We start from the raw sequence: 20,038 nt of genomic DNA on the forward strand, positions 1-20,038 counted from the left end.
GGTGGCAGCGTATCTCAGGAAAGGGGGGATTCACGTCTACCCCTACCTGGACGATTGGTTGATCAGGGCGCGCTCTCCCGAGCAAGTCCTGGATCATCTGTCCGTCACCTGCCACTCCCTTCACAAGCTGGGCTTCTCCCTCAACTTAAAGAAGTCCCACTTGACGCCAACTCAGCGGCTCCAGTACATCGGAGCGGTGCTCGACACGTCCCTGGGGCAGTGTTTTCCTCCCCAGGTGAGGGCTCATCACATTCAGCAGATGGTGCACAAGTTTCAGCATGCCCAGAGTCTCCCGGCGTTCGAGTTCTTGAGGTTGCTCAGCCTCATGGCATCCTGCATTCTTCTGGTGCCAGAGGCCAGGTTGCGGATGAGATCTCTGCAATAGGCTTTCAAGATGCAGTGGTCACAGTCCTCCGGCAGGATGTCGGACCCCGTTCAGGTGCCGCCCTCGGTCGCCCAGGACCTTCTGTGGTGGGCCGTCGATGGCAATCTGATGAGGGGGGCTCTATTTTGGCTACCCTGGCCGGAAGTGACGATCGTGTTGGATGCATCCCTCATGGGATGGGGAGCTCATGCCAACGAGTTGACAGTCAGCGGTCGTTGGTCTCCGTCGGAGTCCAGACTCCATATCAATCTGTTGGAGCTGAGGGCCGTCAGGCTTGCCCTGAAGGCTTTTCTGCCGACTGTGCGAGGAAATAATGTCTTGATTCTGACGGACAACACAGTGGCCATGCACTACCTCAACAAAAAGGGGGGGGGGGCAGGGTCACTTCCTCTGTGCAGGGAGGCGATGCAGCTCTGGTTCTGGGCCATCCAGCAGGAAATTTCGATCTCGGCGGTTCATCGGGCCGGAGACGAAAACGAGACGGCGGATGCTCTGAGCAGGCAGAGAGCGATCTCTCATGAGTGGGAGCTGGCTCAGGAGATTCTCCTGGAGATCTTCGCCCTTTGGGGGACCCCTCAAGCGGGTCCCTTCGCCTGCAGTGTCAACCGGAAGTGTGAAAGGTTCTGCTCGCGGGAATTTCCTCCAAGAGGAGCCTTAGGAGACGCGTTTGTGGTGGAGTGGTCCTTCCCACTGCTGTACGCGTTTCCTCCAGTCCCCATCATCCTGCAAGTGCTGCGGAGGTTACGGATGTTCGGTTCCCGGATGATCCTCATTGCTACGGCATGGGCCCGGAGAACGTGGTACCCTGACCTTCTCGACTTGTCCATCTGCCCTCCACGTAGACTTCCCTACCGAGACGATCTGCTCTCACGGGAGGGGGGTCAGGTTCTTCATCCAGAGGTCAGATCCCTCAACCTTCACGCTTGGCTTCTGAAAGGTTGAGGTATAAGGATTGGGACCTCCCTGAAGACGTGATGGAGGTGTTGCAACCAAGTCCCTGTACCGTTGCCGTTGGAGAAAGTTCTGCGACTGGTGCAGGGTTGAGAACGTGGATCCTTTTTCATGTGACATTCCTGTGGTTCTGTTTTTTTTGCTTTCGTTAGCCCACATGGGCCTGCAAGTGGGTACCATTAAAGGTTACCTGGTGGCGCTGTCCATATTTAAGCGCTCGTCTGAGAAGTGTTCTTATTTCAAGATTCCTTTAATTTCTCAGTTTCTCAAATGGCTCACAAATGTGTTTCCGCCGTCACATTTCCAGGTGCCCGGTTGGGATTTGAACCTTGTTCTAAAATTCCTTATGGGTGCTCCATTTGAGCCTTTACATTCTTGTCCTTTGAGGCTGTTAACCCTTAAAACTGTGTGAGTGAGTTGCAGGCACTTTCTGTTAAGCCACCCTTCAAGGTGTTTCATAAGGACAGGTTGTCCTTAGAGTTCGTCCTTCCTTTCTTCTAAAGGTTGTCTCGGAATTTAATTTAAGCCAGACGGTAATTCTTCCAGCATTTTATCCTCCACCGCATCCTGGTAAGGAAGAGGAGAAGCTCCATAGGTTGGATCCTAGGAGAGCTTTAAGTTTCTACATTTCACGCATGTCCTGGGTCAGAGTGGACGATCAGCTCTTTATAGGTTACGCTGGAAGGCGTTTGGGACAAGCTGTCACTAAGAAGACTTTGTCTAGATGGATTATCTTGGCAATTTCTGAATGTTACCGCTTGGCGGGTAAGGACCCTCTGGTAGGCTTACGGGCCCATTCTACTAGAGGTATGGCTGCCTCTACTGCCCTGCAGAGGGGTGTCCCTATTCGTAACATCTGTGAAGCAGCCACAAGGGCTTCGGTCCATACTTTTGTAAGACACTACTCCCTAGATTCTATCCAGGGGCAGGATCTGGCCTTTGGCAAGGCGGTCCTTTACTCTGCAATATAATTGGACATTCTAAATTTCTATATTCTAAATTCTTTTCGCTCCTCCATACGTTGGTACTGCTTTGGGAGTCTGTCATAGATATGGAATACGTTGGAGGACCCAATACCGAATTTCTTATGCAATTGCATCTTACGTTTCTGCAAGGCTTTCTGTGGTCATACTGGCAGAAGATTGGTGCCACATGTTCTGGGGAAAAAACTATAACTGAGGCTACTGGCGTTGTGCATCCTACTTATAACATCCGGTGATGTCGGCTCGACGGAGGCCCTCGAGGTCAGCGTATCCATGTCATCGACGCAGGACGCAAACGCCGAAATATTTTCCGAAGCAGCACAGCTGTGGTGATTACTGTCATAGATATGTCATAGATATGGAATACGTCATCGGACCATCCCATCGAAAGAACGTTACCAGGTAAGAAAGTAACTTGTTCTTCTCAGCACTGACCATTTAAGCTCATCACAGCTATGCCCAGCCGTGACAAAATGTCCAACCATGGGGGCAGTAAGTGTACTATTTCTGATGCAACTCTTATGTTCACCAATACGAATTGTATTTTCTGTCTGTAGATTTTTTGACATGGACACCACACTGCATAGATGACCCAAGTTGTGTAACAGTTAGTTAAACTTCACTGTTGCCAAGGTGCATTCAGACCTATGTCCACTTCTGTTGATCTTTCTGTTTTGGCGCAGCATCTGCAGCTGCTGCATGAACTATGACCAACTAGTTTGCTCAGGCCCCATTTTTCTGTGACTGTTTCGTTTTTGGTACAGAAATAGAATTTTGTGTTAACAATTCTTTGAGATTTGTACTCCTTTTATACGCACATCTGGGTGGCTGGATCGGGTTAGTACCTTTGGACAGAATATGCCAATTTTTGTTTATTATCTTTTTGATTTGGTTAGACATAGAATTGAAAGTGATGACAAACACAGTATCATCTCACTTTTCTTTTATGTTGCATTGCTCCATTAGAGCATCTCGATGATTATTCAAAAAATGTTTCAACGCTCTCTTTATGATCCTCTTTGGATAACCTCTTTATCTCAGATTAATGCTTAAGATCTGTGCTTCCTTCTCGAACTCCATTATGTGCATACTATTGCGTTTCAAATGCAAAAACTGCTCAAAAGGTATGTTTTTGCAGGTATTTTTTGGATGGAAGCTGTTGTAAACTATTAGTGAGTTTCTATTAGTTTATTTGTGAAAAAGTTTCATTTTAAGAACTTTCTCTTCATGGTCCACGTAGATAGTGATGTCTAAAATATCAATCCTGTCCTTACTATAACAATTGGCCAACTTAAGGTAATGGTTCTGTTTATTGAGCCAATCGAAAAATGCCTCAAGACTAGCTATATCTCTGTGTCAGATAACTAGCACATCATCTATGTTGCATTTCCAGAATTTGACTTGGTTCTAAGATGGGTTCTTGTTATTCAAAATGTTGCTTCTTTTCAAGCTCTCTACATAAAGGTTGGTTAAAGTAGGTGCTACTGTAGACCCCATTGGAGTACCATGAATTTGTTGGTAAAATCTATTCTTAAATAAAACGTTTTGAATTAAGGCTATATTGGTGCACCATAGTATACGTTAATTTGGGGTGATCCCACCTTCTCACCTTATCTCTTGATGAGTAACAATTCCTCAAGCATGTCCAAGGTGGCCTCTTGTGGAATTTTGGTATATAAAGAGGGTATCATATCCAAACCTACAAGCATTTTGGTTCGGCTGTCAAAAGATGCCCTTCAACCAGGTTGATAACACTGGTGGTATCCTGTAGATAGGAAGGCATCTCTGTTACACACCCTTTTAAAAAATGATCTGCACATTTCGTTAAGGGTTCTAATTTTTTTTTATTAAAATGCATTTGGTTTACATCTTAAACCTTACATTTATCATTCACATTCAATCTACATTGTTTTCCTTATAAAAACATCAACATCTTTATCTTTTATACTTCTTCATTACTGTTACTGTTTTCCAGCATAATAGTTTCCCAGAAGTGAACTACGGTTGCAACCATCTTTCTATTATTTCCCATCAAGATTTGACTCCATCTTTCTTCTTTTTCCATTTCTACTGTGGCACCAAAATATTTGGCGTTGAAGAGCAGTCTTTTTTGATTTAGTGCCTCGCATTCCATAGTCACATGATAGAGAGTTTCTGCTTTTCCTATAGTTTGACAGAATCTGCAGTCACTATTTGCACTTTTATTTTGGCTCCATTTCCCCTGAACTTCTCTTGTTGGAAGTAGGTTCAGTCTGAATCTTAAAAACATGTCTCTAATTCTTCGATCCGGGTATAGTTGTAGGTAGTATGGAAGTTGGTTGAGTGATCTTGCCTCTCCCTCGCATTTCAGTGTCATTTTATATCGGTCTTTCTGCTCTTGAGTTTCGATCCAATCAGTTCGGCTCAGCTTCTTTTTTGCGATTTGAGGCATTTTCGTCAACGTCTCCAATGTAATTCCTTTTTTGTTACATATACTCATAGACGCTTCTTTCCATTTGTTTAATGTAGCATCATTAACGTGTTCTTGTGAAGTTCTTAGTATTTCCAATGCCGGTATCTTTTCTTCGCTGTTCATTTTCCTGAATAGATCTAATATTTTCCATTCTATTATTGATTCTAGTGATTGGAGGCCGAGTTCATAACGAATACGTGTCATTGGCATGTTCTGGGGTAGACTTAGTACTTCCGCCAATAAATCGCCTCCAGTTTCCTCCATATGGTTCTGTCATGGTTGATCATAGTTTCAGCACCATATGCAAGGATCGCTGTCACCTTTTGCTTGTAAAATGTTACAACTGGTATGAGAGAAAATGTCCCGAATTTCTTATGTATTGACAGACCTTATCTGGCCAGCATTCTGGTTTTAGCTTTTAACTGTTCTGCCCATGGCGCTTCTGTCAGTGATTGATTGATCCATATCCCTAGATATTTATAAGTTGTGACCTGGATCAATTTTTCTTCCTGGAGGTAATAATTAAAGGCTTTATTCCCTTTTGATTTCTTCTTTGTCAGATACATACTTTTTATTTTCTTGATGTTTATTGTCAGTTCATTTTTTTCCATGTATTCGTGAGTTTTGTTTAGGGCTTTTTGTAATCCGCATAGTGTTTTTGCTAATAGAATAACATCATCTGCATAGATCAAACAAGGTACTGCAGTCGCATTTAATTTCGGCGGATTAATGCTGGGTGTACATATGGACTCTTCAAAATCCGACGTGAACAGACTGAACAGTGCAGCTGCTAGTGGACACCCTTGCTTTAAGCCATGCCAGGTGTTAATTTGCTTTGTTATTATTCCGTCCGATGTCATTCTCACTTGTATTTTTGTGTTAGTGTACAGGAGTTTTATTGGTTCTAGGATGTCGCTAGGACATCTCCATCGTTCAAGTTTATTCCAAAGCAAGTCTCTATTGATTTTATCATAGGCTAGGCTCAGGTCGACATACGCTGCTATTGTATTCGTTTTTGTTCTTTCCGCTTCCTGTTTCATCAGATTTAAGATCATCAGATTTATATTTGTACCGACATTACGCACAAATCCAGTTTGTCGCACTGCTTGGTGTTTTGTTTGTTTAGCCAAAATGTTTAATCTTGTCAGTATAAGGTTGGCAAAAATTTTCCCTAACGGGTCCAGGAGCACCAATGGTCGATAGTTCTTTGGCTCCTTAGATGATCCTTGTTTATATATTGGGTTTAGTGTTGCCATTTTCCAGGAATCAGGGACATTTTTCGTACGGTTAATCAAGTCTATAATTTTACCACAGAATTGTGCCCAAACTTCAGGGTTTTGTTTTAATGTGGCATTTGACATGCCGTCCGGCCCTGGGGCCCTTGATGTATTTCGTTTTTTTATTCTGTTGGTAATTTCATCAATATCGTATCTTATGTTCCATGACTTTTGCGTGTGTTGCTGAATTTTATTCGTTACTGTTGGTCTTTCTTTGTAGAGTGCTGTAAAGTACCCTACCCAAGCGGCTTCTGGGACATCCACTATCATTGCATCCTCTGAGTTCTTATTCGATTTCAAGAGTTCCCATAGGCATCTGGTCTTACAATTTTTAAGGGAAGCCATCATAGATTCAGCGTTTTCTTGATCTTGCATCATTTTAGCATTTTTATGCCCGTTTTTGAATTTTTGTTTTGCTTGGCCAATTATTCTTTTTTTGGTTTGTGGAGATTCCTTTTGTGCTCTTTTAATGATTGTTTTTTTTCCTTTTCGTAGTCTCTTTATTACTCTGTGGTTGTGTCATCGCTTGCATTTTGACTAAGTGTTTTACGCCCAATTTTCTATGTTCTGATATTCGATCATTTCTGTTGCCAGGTCTTGACTGATTAAGGTAATAAGTCCTGCCGATGGTCTGCCTCCATTGTTGTTAATTGCATGGTTCATGTATATAAGAAATCCTTCGCATACGGGGGGAGCTGTTAGCCATGTCTCCTGTAAGCATATCACTTCTACTGAGTTCAGCTCAGGTCGTTCCACTTGGAAAAGATGCAAGTGTCCCCTAGTATTCCATGAGCATAGTGTTACAGTTTGTTTGTTGTTTCCTGTTCGTTGTTATTGTCTCGGTTTTTTTGTTTCCTCGTGTCTACTCCTTTCCATACTAATTTCCCGCCAGAAGGGTGATTTTTCAAAATTCCATCTGTTAGGTGTTTTGTCGTTGTATTGTCTTGGATTCGTTCTTTTTTGCTCATCCTTGTACCATCTTTCTTTCTCTTTTTCATCCCATCCTTTATTTTCATTGTATGAATTGCTTACAACACTACTGATGTCAGAGTATGTTCTGTTACTCTCTTGCTGAGTCATGATGGATATTTCTTTCGTTTCATTGGCCAATTTGTCGTCATTTGACACTCTGAATCCTCTGGCTTCCAGTTCTTCAGTACATGATGATATTAAACTCTGCAATTCCCTAGAGCAACAGTATATCCAGATTTTATGCAATCTTTGTTCATCTCTAAATTCAATTAATTTCAGATCTTTTGATTTTAGCCTTTCCAATTTTGGAATTGTCTTAAAGAAGCCTAATAGATTGGTTCTATTCATCACAATGTTAGCCTCTTTTTCCGATCTTCCTTCCAGCTTTAGTTTGATTACACTTTCTTTGTAGTAAGGGTCTACAAATTGTGGTTGTTCAAGCTGCGATCTTTCTTCATTCCTGACTTGTTTCTTTCTTCGTTCAGATCGATCATAACTGTCTTTGTTTGTTACTTCAGGCTGTTGTTCCTGTTCTGATCTCTCTAATCTTGTTGTGTTCAGGGTGCTATTTCCTGTATACAGATCTCCATCTGAAATTTCCTCACAGGATAGTTCAATTAATATATATGATCCTGTGATGGTTTCCTCATAGCAGTCGATCTCAAGCATAGATGCGGGATTTGGTTGTGGTTCCTGTTGTTCGTTTCCTATTTTGTCTTCGTTTTGAGCATTCTCTGATTCGTGTATTGAATATGTGGAAAGGTTCAACAGGGATTCAATGTTTCCTTCTTCACTTGTTAAAGCACTAACGGACTGGATGTTATCGCCATCTCTTATTATTTCTTGGGTTTGGGTGGATTCTTCTATTCCTCTAATTCCAGTGTCATTTTCTTTTATTACTGGGTCTACTGTGCTCATTTCTTTGTGTTTTTGGGGCTATGATTTTTTGATGTTATCCTCAGCGCTTTGAGCTAGATTCCTAAGAAATGCTCTAGATCCTCTTTGTTCTTTTTTGGTCTGCTTTTTTGCCGCTAACGTTTTTGTTTTACTTGAATTATTCTGTGTCTGTTGTTCGAATATGTGTTGTCTCAGTCTGAGGATCTATAGTATGTGTGGTTACTTCCACAATCCGGTTTGTAGGCTTTTTACTTATTTTATTCCTTAGTTCTTCCGGTGTCAGGTCTATTAGGAGAATGTCATTATGACTCTCTGCTTCGTCATTGTGATGGTTCTCCCTCCTAGTCTGTGCGCTGTCCCCTCTTATCTTAGCGGGACCTGCCTTTGATGCTCCAGACATTTGTTCTTTCTCCATTTGGTTTGTTCCTTCGATGTTATTCCTTGTTAGAGATGTCTTTGTAAACAAGATTAAGGCTTCCAAGAGCGTTGCTTTATCCATTCTGTCCTGTCTTGCTATCTCTGCAAGACGTTGTTGCCATATATAACTGTTTTCTGCTTCTATGCTGAGTCGTTCTTGTATTTTATGTATCAGTTGTTCTAGATTCTTTTGTTTGGTGGATATGGAATTAATTATCGTAGTATGTTCTTTCGTTGTTTCATTGCCTGCTTCTTGTAGCTTTATGTAGGGTATCATTGTTTGCGTTGTCACAGCTATCAGCATATTCTGTAGATCCAGCATTGATGTAGCAACTGACTCCTGTTTGTTTCCTGGCTTAGGTGGACAGTCGCCAACAGTTTCCTCTGACTTATGGGCTGCTTTCTTGCCATTTGTTTCCATGTTTGCTAGCTGCGTGTTATTTACAGTTGTATAGCTTGAGTCAGCATAGTTTTGCCAGTTATTGGTTTCATTGCTGGTTTCCAATGTTCTTTCAGCTAAATTAGCTTGTTTTTTGTTTTTCCTATTTATTTGTTGTAATTCCATCAGTGTTTCAATTTCTGTTAAGTCGAGCGATATGCGTTACATTCGACATTGACTGATTGGAGCAGTTTCTTTTATGAATCTTTATGATTTGGTCGCTCTTTGATAGTACAATTTCAATTGTTCTTTTGCCTTAATGGCCTTTTCTTTCTGCGATAGTAATGGGTGATCATATTTACTGGTATCGCTCTCCTGTGATATAGTTTTGGAACAGAGCTTTTGTTCAATAGCTGTTTCCAGTTCTTTGATTTGTCTGTTGTCTGTTTTTGTCTCTTGATCCTTTTGCCCTTTCCTCTGAGGGTTAATTTTTTCTTCGGCATTTGTTGCTTTAAGGTTTGTCCATTTATTGCACTGTTGATCGCAATTTTGTTGAATGGTTTCTCCTTCCTGCGTATCACCTGGTTTGTCTTTTAAGGGTAGCAAAAGATCATGGTTTTTCCTGTTTATGTTGTTGTTTCCTCCCTTTGCAGGTCTTTTCTCTTTAAGTGGTGTGCTATCTGGTAGTTCCAACTGGCTCAGGTTGTGCTCCTCTTCCATGACGCTGCTATTGCTGTCATCTTGTTTCATCAGATTTTCTGACATCAATTTAGTTTTTTGTCTCGTATTTCTCCGTGACAATTGTTGGGTTAATGTTGCTTTGGTTTCTTCAGATACGGTCGTCATTTTTCAGTGATTCACTTTGTTTTTCCTTGGAGCAGATTTTACTTGCTCCGTTTCTCGCCATTCTCACTTTCAGTTCTCCCTCTGGCTGCTGCCACTCCGCGTTCAGCACATGCTATCAGCGCGTCGCGGGCGCCGCTCGCGTTCCTCGCCTTTCCTTCGGTACAGGACCTCGCTCTCCCCAAAGGCGCGTCTGCGCCATGAATGTTCTCAGCAGTTTCAGTACTAGGTAGGTCGGGGTCGGGGGATGATTGTAGTTTCTCTATACGTGTGGGGGTCAAAGGACTTACTCCCGCAGTCCCCCCACACAGTTCTCCTTCTATTATGCGATCCACACCGTGTCTTGGGTGCGAGATCTATAATACTCGCTTTGTACAGAGAATTTGTTTAAAAAAAAATCAAACAAGGCGCGAAGGAAACACTATGGTGCTCTTTTCTCGGCTGCGTTGTATTCGAGGTTTCCTTTGTTTTGCAGTGCGGGGGCAAAGGACAGTTCCCGCAGTCCCCCCACACTGCGCTTTTCACAGATTTACCGGGCTTCCGTGGTCTTAAATTTCCCTGGTACTGTCTGGTAACGTCTGTTATACTCAGTCAGCTGAACTCTTTAACACTTTTGCTGGTGTAAAGTAGAAGGACATGTTCTCATTTCAGCTTGTTTTTATATTGTTTCACTTAATAGAGTTTCTATCAGTGTTCGATTTTCACCTTTAACACGTGGGCTTATGTGCGCACCATATATTTCAAGTTGTATATGCTCAGCGGGCTGATCTTACCTGAGTGGGTCGTGTCCTCCGATCCGCTGATCCCGCAGACTCCAGCAGACTCCACACTCTACCTCCACACTCCGCGGCCCGCTCCGCGGCCAGGAGTGGTAGTTATACAGTTCTCTGTTGCCTCCTCCAGCAATAGACACGGAAAACAGACTTGCCTCCAGCAGACTCCACACTCTACCTCCACACTCCGTATCACTTTACCATATATCACCACGCCCGCTCGCAGCATCCAGTCAGACAGCACACTTATGTCTTATGAACACACTTGCTGAATGCTGCGCGTGCCCTCCGGATTTAAAGGATGCTGGGAAGGAGGCGTGGCCAGATGCAGTTAATACTGATGCTGCCTGGAATCAGGATATGAGCGTTTCGTAAATAGTGTCTAGTTCAGACCCAGAAACGTTGCAATATTAGTGTCAATACAAAAATGTATGTACATGAGCCATTTGTTTTAGAGAGACTACTCAACACAGTCTTGGTTAAACCAGCATCTGACGCTGCCTGGAATCAGGACATAACATTTCCTAAAGGGTAGCAGTAAGGGTTCTAATATTGCACCTGTTCCTGAGACAATGGGTCACCCAGGTTTTATGAACTTTCGTAAGGTGTAACATTTAGGTATGCTCGGGTTGATGGTGATCAAGTATTCAGCTTCCCTCTTTGTGATCCACTGGCCGTCACAAGCTTTCTCTACTTTGATTGTTATAAGTGATTACAATCTTTCTGTTGGATCAGTCTCTATTTCTTTATAAAATGTCTCCCAATTGTCGACAGCATTCCACGATGTACATTTATCAATCCTGCAGTACTATGGCACCTCCTTTATCAGCTTTTCTCATCATTATTGATTTGTTTGATTTCAAAGATTGTACTGCTTTATGTTCACTGTTAGAAAGATTTTGAAAGACTTCATTCTTAGTTTTTGCTTCTAATGCCTCTAGTTCTGCCATAATTCTTTTTCCGAATACTATGCATTCAGAGCAGTGACTAGTCGTAGGAGGGAAAAAAGAAGATAGTTTATGAAATCCACTGTTAGTTACCAAAGCATCAAAAGTATTGTCAGAGAAATAGTGTTTAAGGTGTATTTTCAGTATTAGCTGATGGATCTCAATCCTAGTGGTGAAACCATCATACTTAGTTTGGTGTATGACAGTGTGTGTGGTCCGGGCAGCAGCGAAAGCGGCCAGCGCTGCCTGGTGCTGAGAGGTCAGGGCTACTGCAAATGCAGCCGGCACCGCCTGGTGCTGAGTGTATCTAAGTTTGGAATGGGAATTGGACGTTTTAGGAAGGTGTTTCAGGATAAGACGCTATATAAATAACACTTCATTATCATTATCATAATGCGGCAAGTAGCCAGGTTTTGATGACTTTTTTGAAGGAAAGGTAGTTTTCGGTGTGGTGGATGTGCAGAGAAGAGTGTTCCAGATAGTGGGGGCAAGGGTGGAGAAAGCTGAGCCGCCATCTCGGGTGAAGTATTAAGGGGGAATAGCGAGAGGAGGGGTGAGCCCGATCAGAGGTTTCTGGGGGGTTGATAGTGGATGATTTTGTTCTGCAGGAACTCAGCTCCTGTATTATGGAGGGCTCTGTGTGTGATGCACATGGCTTTGAAGACTTTGGGGGGAGAATGCCCTACCCCAGTGTAAGAGTATGCAAATAGTGTTTATTACTGAACATTAACATGCCTTAGTTACATTGTTAACTTCATTCAGATTGTAATTTGATTAACAATATGTTGGCTAACAACTGAATGCCAATATGTTCTGTCAAGGTTCCGATGTTCCTCACCTCCTCATTTCATACACTAAATGTTGCTCATTGTCCACAAACGGTTGGGGACCCCAGTTTTAGGCCATGCCTTATCCTCTGGAGCAGAAGCATCCACAGACATGTTTTGGCCTTGTTGGGCCTCACCAGGGAGGAAAAGGTAGATTCTCTGAGATCAGGGAATAAGTCACACACATCTGGGACGAACCCACCACAGTTAGGGAGAAAACAAGCAGCAACAAAAGCTATAAGCATGTGACCATCCTCATACACTGTATTCTAGTTCAGATCCTGATATATTCAGTCATTAGTAATTTAATGGAGATTCTCGTGATGCAGAACAAGGCTTACAGGTACGTTTATTATCTTTGACAGTTTCAAGAGAAAGGGGAGAAAATTAGTACCCATTGGCTTCCATATCTTTGGGGAACAGGGATCAAAGGTGTGTATTGTTGTGCAGTCTTTATAACGAACATTTTATGTAGAATGCACATATAATGAAAATGTTATAACGAAAAACATAATGAAAATGTATGTGGGGGTGGGGTAAAGGGTTATGTCTTGCGGGGAAATGGTTGGGGTGAAAAATGAAATGTATTATTTTTTGTCGTTATCAAATGTTCATTATATGTGCATTTGTTATACAATTATTTGTTATAAAGACATGTAAACGTGGTTATTGTGGTGTCAGTAAAGTTTGTTCGAATGGATTGTGTCCTGCAACTTATTCCTCTTCTTAGATGCATTCCATCCAGCTTTAGCTGCTTCGGAAATGTTTTCTCGGCAGAGGGCCCAATGCGTCGATGTCGTCGAGTCGATGGTCTCTCGAAGGCCTCTGTCGAGGGTGACGTCATCGGGTATACAAGTAGCACGCGCGGCACCTGTTGGCCTCAGTTCTGTTTTTCCGCAGTATGTGTTGCTTCGGAGACTCAGCACGCCTCGTGTAGTTCTATGATGTAGTAAATAACTGAAGATGTTCGATATGTCCTCGTCGTCGACCCCGACTACGACCCAGCGATCGGGAATCAAAAACTGTAAATCCTGCGGTTCGAAAATGTTCATCATGGACCCGCACCGGGAATGTCTGTAGTGCCTCGGGGAAGGCCACGACATGGAGGCCTGTATGAAATGTCAGGCGATGACGGTGAACGCCTTGCGAGAGAGGAAGGGAAAACTGCAGGTAGGTCGTAAACCTAACAGAAAAGCCTCTAGCGTCGAGTCGAGGTCCCGTGAGGAGAAATCTCCTTGAAGCGAAAGGCAACGGTCTAGGTCCCGAAGTGATTCCCGAAAAGACGCCACCGGTCCCCTTCCACCTCGTCCTTGGACGAATCCCCAAAAAGGATGAAATGCCCCACAAAACATTCTTCCTCCGAAGAGTGGGAAGCATTCAGGGTAAAAATGATGGAGGTGTTTGAAAAAGCTAAGTCTCGGTCCGAAGAGTGGGACGCATTCAGGGTAAAAATGATGGAGGTGTTTGAAAAAGCTAAGTCTCGGTCCGCGCCTTCTTCGGAAGCCGGCCGGGAGCATTATCGTTCTGACACTCACGGGCCCTCGAGCCCGGGTGATCGAAAGGAGGATCAGGAATCTTCCAGGACGCCGAGCGAAAAAGACAGCTCGAGTCGAGTCTACCGTTCGAAACCCGACGCACCTCAAAGGGCAAGTCTTCGAAGAGCGCCTCGACGCCCTCAAAGCCAGCTCCGTTGACGACCACTATTTCGTCGGCGCCATCGAAGCCATCCACGCCTTTGTCGATGTCGACCCCGAAGCCCTTAGCGCCAAATATTCCAAAGGCTCCAGTTCAGCCAGCTCAGCCAGGAGCTGTAAAAATAACAGCAAAAGAGAAGGCTACAAAGGCTGTAATGCCTTCAGGTTCCACTGATACACCTCTCACAGAAAAGGTTTTTAAACCTCTTCCAAGGAAATCATTTTTCAAATCCTTAATTTCAATTTTTGAAGAACAGGAGAGGTCTGATGAGGAGAATGTTCCTTTTGGCCTGGAATATGGCACTCCAAATGTCCCAGAATGCCTGATTTCTGAGGAAAGCAGGATGAGGGACCTGGTGGAAACCTTGCATAATGCAAGTGGTATTGATACTTCGCCTGAAACAGATTTTGGCAGGCCAGAACCAGGGGAACATGCCAGTCCCTCATAGCGTCAACTAATGACAAAGGTGGTTGAATATTTAGGGTGGGCTAGACCACCAACTCAGTTCATCCAGGATGATCTGACCAATATATTATATCATGGTCCCACCGAAGATCCGATTTTACCCTTCCATGTAGCCTTGCAAAATAGGGTGGGCAAAAATTGGGAGACTCCGGATTCTATTCCTCCGGTGAATATATCCCTTACTTCAAAATACCGCCCTTCTAGTATCGACCCCGGCTATCTGTCTAAACACCCTACTCCGAGGAGTCTGGTGGTCCAGGCAGCCACAGCTTCAAATAAGGTTGCGTACCCTCCTACCCCTCCGGATAGGGACGACAAGCGTGTGGATGGTTGGGCACGCAAGGTATTTTCAGCTGGGAGTATGGCGTTAAAATCGGCCAACTCCACATGTGCCTTGGCAACATTTTCGTACACTCTGTGGGAGTGCATTGCTATGGCGGCGGAGCACATACCAGAAGGAGATGAAAGGGAAGGATTCCTAGCCATTGTTAAAGATGGAAAGGAGGCCACGCAGGAATCCCTTCAGTCTGGATTGGACACTGCAGATAGATTGAGCAGGTCCATGGGCACTAGCACAGTAATGCACAGATTTGCGTGGTCACGGAAGTCGGGGTTCGCACCAGATGTGCAAAACAGTCTTCTGAACATGCCCTTTGACGGGTCTCACCTTTTTGGCAACAAGGGTGACAACAGCCTTGAGAGGTTGCCGACCTCAAAAGCAGCTGCCAAGTCTTTAGGAGCTGCTATTAGACAACCTCAGCCTTTTCGTGCGTCAGGACAATCTTGGAGGGGATGATCCTATCGTTACTACTCCTCATATGGAAAGGCGAGAGGAATGGCCAGTCAAAGGGGCCAGAGAAAGGCCACTCGTGGTGGACGAGGAAAACGTGCAAAGCCCGCTCCAGCTGCAGCCTTTTTGCCATCTGCGGCCGCAGCAACCCCCACAAAGCCACTTTGAGGACTTGCATCACAAAACACCTGTGGGAGGCAGGCTGTCACAGCATCTGCAAGAATGGCGAGCCATTACTTCAGATGTTTGGGCTCTAGAAATAATAGCCCAAGGTTACTGTCTTTCTTTTCTAATGCAACCTCAAAACAATCCACCAGGGAGACACCCTTTGAAATTTTCAGACCCGCTCCTACAGCAGGAAGTTCTAACCCTGCTGGAGAAAGGTGCTATAGAGCCAGTACCTGTAGCAGAGAAGAACAAGCGATGGTACTCCCTGTATTTTTTGATTCCCAAAAAGGACGGAGGACTGAGACCCATCTTGGACTTAAGAAGCTTGAACAAGTTCCTCAGGAAGGACAAGTTCAAGATGGTCACTCTTTCTCAGATCCTTCAGGCTCTTCAACTGCAGGACTGGCTGGTGTCATTGGACCTCCAGGATGCTCATTTTCATGCGCCAAGCCCTCTCAAGCACAGAAAATACCTGAGGTTCGTAGTTGGCGACTCACACTATCAGCTTCGAGTCCTGCCATTTGGATTGACCTCCGCCCCAAGGGTCTTCACCAAGTTGATGGTAGTGGTGGCAGCGCACCTCAGGAGAGGCGGGATTCACGTCTACCCCTACCTGGATGATTGGTTGATCAGAGCACGTTCTGCTGAACAAGGACTGGATCATCTGAAAGTCACATGCCACTTCCTCCACAGACTGGGCTTCTCCCTCAATTTCAAGAAGTCACAAATGACACCTTCCCAACAGCTCCAGTACATAGGGGCTGTATGGACACATCCTTGGGAAAAAGCTCGCCTCCCAAGTCGAGGGCTCAAGACATTCTTCAGATGGTTTCCAAATTCTAAAATGCCCTAAATCTCCAGGCGTACGACTTTTTAAGGTTGCTCAGCCTCATGGCATCCTGCATCTTCCTAGTGCCACAGGCACACCTGATCATGAGATCCCTTCAATGGGCTCTAAAGACTCAATGGTCCCAGTTCTCAGGTCAAATGATGGATTTTCTTCAGATTCCGAACAAGGTTCGACAGGATCTTCTGTGGTGGACTTACACAGAGAATATCCTAAAAGGAGAACAGTTTTGGCAACCATGGCCTGGGATTACAGTAGTGACGGACGCCTCACTCATGGGGTGGGGAGCTCATACCAACGATCTGACAATCAGCGGTCGTTGGTCTCCATCGGAGTCCAAACAACACATCAACCTTTTAGAGCTGAGAGCAGTCAGACTAGCGCTGAAGACTTTCTGCCATCTGTCAGAGGAAAGAATTTCCTGATATGACCGACAACACAGTGGCCATGCATTATCTAAACAAAAGAGGAGGTGTAGGGTCACTACCTCTGTGCAGAGAGGCAATGCAGCTCTGGTATTGGGCAATTCAAGAAGGAATCTCCTTAACGGCAGTTCATCTAGCCGGGGAGAAGAATATGATGGCGGACGCTTTGAGCAGACAGAGCACGGTGTCCCACGAGTGGGAACTGGCTCAGGAAGTCCTTCAAGAGATCTTTGCCCTTTGGGGAACCCCTCAAATAGACCTGTTTGTGAACAGAATCAACCGGAAGTGCGAAAGGTATTGCTCTAGGGAATTTCCCCTGAGAGGAGCCTTAGGGGATGCGTTCGTGATGGAGTGGGACTTCCCACTATTATACGCATTCCCTCTGATTCCCGTCATTCCTCAGGTCATCAGGAGATTGAGACGGTTCGGAAACCGCATGATCCTAATTGTCCGGGTTGGGCCAGGAAAACGTGGTACCCGGACCTTCTAGATATGTCCATCTGTCCTCCGTTACGTCTTCCTCCGAGAGAGGACTTTCTCTCACAAATGGAGGGCCAGGTTCTCCATCCAGAAGTCAAAACTCTCAACCTTCATGCTTGGTATCTGAAAGGCTGAGATACAAGGATTGGGACCTTCCAGATGACGTCATGGAGGAGTTGCTTTCGGCAAGCTGGCCAGCAACAAAATCTCTATACCGTTGCCGTTGGAAAAGGTTTCGCAACTGGTGCAGAGAAAAGAATGTTGATCCTTTTCTATGTTCCATTCCGGAAGTGTTGTCCTTCCTCTTGTCCCTAGCACATAGAGGTCTAAATGTTGGGACCATTGAAGGTTATCTTGCAGCGCTTTCCATTTTCAAGCACTCTTCGGAAGAATGCTCCTATTTCAAAATTCCTTTAATAGTACAATTCTTAAAGGGACTCACCAATGTGTTTCCTCCTTATCCCTTCCAAGTACCAATCTGTGATTTTAATCTGGTTCTAAAATTCTTAATGTGTGTCCCTTTTAAACCCCTGCACACTTGTCCCTAAAGGTTACTGACATTGAAAACCGCTTTCCTAGTTGCTTTAACATCTGCAAGAAGATTGAGCGAATTGCAGGCACTGTCTCATTTTTACCTAATATTGTGTCCGATTTTCATTTAAATCAGATAATTGTTCTACCCGCATTCTATCCTCCACCTCATCCTAGTAAGGAGGAGGAAGGACTGCACAGGTTGGACCCGAGAAGATCTCCAAGCTTTTACATTTCTCGTCTTTCCAAGCTTAGAGTGGATAATCAACTTTTCATTGGCTACACCGGAAGGAGATTGGGTCAATCGATGTCAAAACAAACCATATCACGTTGGATTGTGCTTTGCATTTCAGAATGCTACAGATTGGCGGGAAAAGACCCACCAGAAGGCTTAAGGCCCATTCTACCAGAGGCATTGCCTCTTCAACAGCCCTTCAAAGAGGTGTTCCCATAAAATCCATTTGTGAAGCAGCAACTTGGTCATCGCTGCACACTTTTTCAAAATTCTATAGTCTGGATGCTTCCCAGTCTAAGGAGCTTGCTTTTGGTAAAGCAGTGCCATATTCCACCATGTAATGGTATCAATCCATTCGAAGAACAAGTTACTTACCAACTGGTAACCTTCTTTCGATTAGATGTTCCTCCAATGTATTCCTCATCGCCCTTCCATCCTACCCCTCTGTAGATTTTCCGGGTTATTGCCACTTCAACTCTCGCAAGGCTGATACCTGACTACTGGCACATTCTACACATTAGAGCAAGAGGGGGAAAAACAGAACTGAGGCCAACGGGCGTTGCGCGTGCTACTTGTATACCCGATGACGTCACCCTCGACGGAGGCCTTCGAGGGACCATCGACTCAACGACATCGACACACGGCGCCCTCTACCGAGAAAAGATTTCCGAAGCAGCTAAAGCTGGATGGAATACATGTAAGATGAGGAATACGTTGGAGGAACGTCCAATCGAAAGAACGTTACCAGTCGGTAAGTAACTTGTTCTTTGCAGTTGTCCCTCTCTTCATAGCTTGACTTTACACAGCGAAAAAATTAGTGTTAAGCTGTGATTCAGTTACTAAGACGGTATTAGATCTTTAAATCGACATACTAGGGGAATTAGATCTTGGTCTGTAATAAATAACTCCTGATGTTTATTTTTTACTCAAGAAGCACTTATTAACGTAGAAATGCTGTTTGAATCGGTATGAAATCTGTAAACTTAGACTAACCCTATATGACATGTTGTCCAATTACTAGTTGCTTATCCTTCATTTCAACTGTTTTCTGCTGTTTAAGGACTTGCATTTTGTTGTGAAAAAAGAGTAGGAACTTTATAATTTTGCTTGTTTTAAAGGAGTATAGAGTGTTATGTGAATGTTATAAACCGGAAGAAGCTCTTGTTTCCGTTTCCTGTCATTTACTCATATTTCCTCTTATTTGCTTTCAGGTAGCAGAAAAGTGAATGCTTGTCCCAAAGATAATTCCCTTGGTTCTGCATGTGTCTCTGGGACCTCTAAATCTGCACTCCGAGGAAAAGTAACTGAACCTCTTTTGACTAAGACCAGGAAGACCACTATCCACAACCCTGTGAAACGCTGCTCAGTGAGGAAGGGCAGGAAGGACTCCAGTTGTCTGGTAGACGAAATAGACGGCGAAAAGGGTGCAGTGGACAGAGACTCTCCTCGGCTTGAGCAGGGCGGACTGCCCCCAAAACGCCCTCCAACAGGTCCCTTACAGCCCCCATTGAACATGTCACAAAAAATACAGGACTTGGTTGTCCCATCAACTGTGGGCTGGGCGAAGGCCCCGAATACCAATGCATCTTTAGCGCAGTCTTTCCCCAGATACCTCAGTCTTATGGGAATTACCCCTAACCCACTGTGTAGCATTCACGGAAGGATGTATAGACATCCTTCCACCTTGCAAGCCTTTGGGGACATGCGTTGGTACCAGATCCCGCTGGCCTCTCCCCGCTTGCACACAAGTGGTTTATTGAGCCAGACTTTCCAGTGTAGCTTGGAGGCGTACAAACAACTGAGAGTAAGAAAAATGATGAAAGACAGCCAAGAACCACTGTGCCTGTGCATTCTGCAACCTGCCTCTGTACACCTAGAAGAGTTGCCGAAGGAGAAGTTTATCTTGGTGAGTGGAAATGGAGGGTGTTCTGTGTATTCAGCATAATTAAATAAACACAAACACAAATGCTCAACTACAGAAGTCTCTGGGTACAAAAACATGAAATGACCCAAATGGTGAAGTTATGTTGTTGGTGAAGGAAAGTGTCTATTAAGACAACAATCCAGCCGTTTTGCAGCAGCCTTTAAAACCGCCAGTTTTTTTTCCTTTAAAGCTTTCACTCAGTTCCTTTGAGTTTTGTATTCAAAACATAAGTAAAAAGAGCCTCTTCCAAATGACAGTTGGGGAGCATTCCATTGTATTTTGGAGGATCCAAGATGCAAATTCTGCTAGTGCTCAGCAGGCTACTTCCGGTTATACCATTAAGCAGGTCGAGCTTGCTACCATTGCTGCAAACTC

General features: G+C 44.3%; 1 long non-coding RNA gene across 1 annotated transcript in view; it reads left to right on the top strand.

The window, feature by feature from the left end:
- Nucleotides 1-19,707, top strand: part of LOC138492100 (uncharacterized) — a 188,554-nt gene extending 168,847 nt beyond the window's left edge. Inside the window, exon 2 of the long non-coding RNA XR_011276143.1 lies at nt 18,951-19,707. This is a non-coding gene — a long non-coding RNA (uncharacterized lncRNA). The remainder of the gene's footprint in view (nt 1-18,950) is intronic.
- Nucleotides 19,708-20,038: the final 331 nt, after the last annotated feature.

This window comes from Ambystoma mexicanum, chromosome 10, assembly GCF_040938575.1.
Source record: "Ambystoma mexicanum isolate Mex_15411 chromosome 10, UKY_AmexF1_1, whole genome shotgun sequence".
NCBI lineage: Eukaryota > Metazoa > Chordata > Amphibia > Caudata > Ambystomatidae > Ambystoma > Ambystoma mexicanum.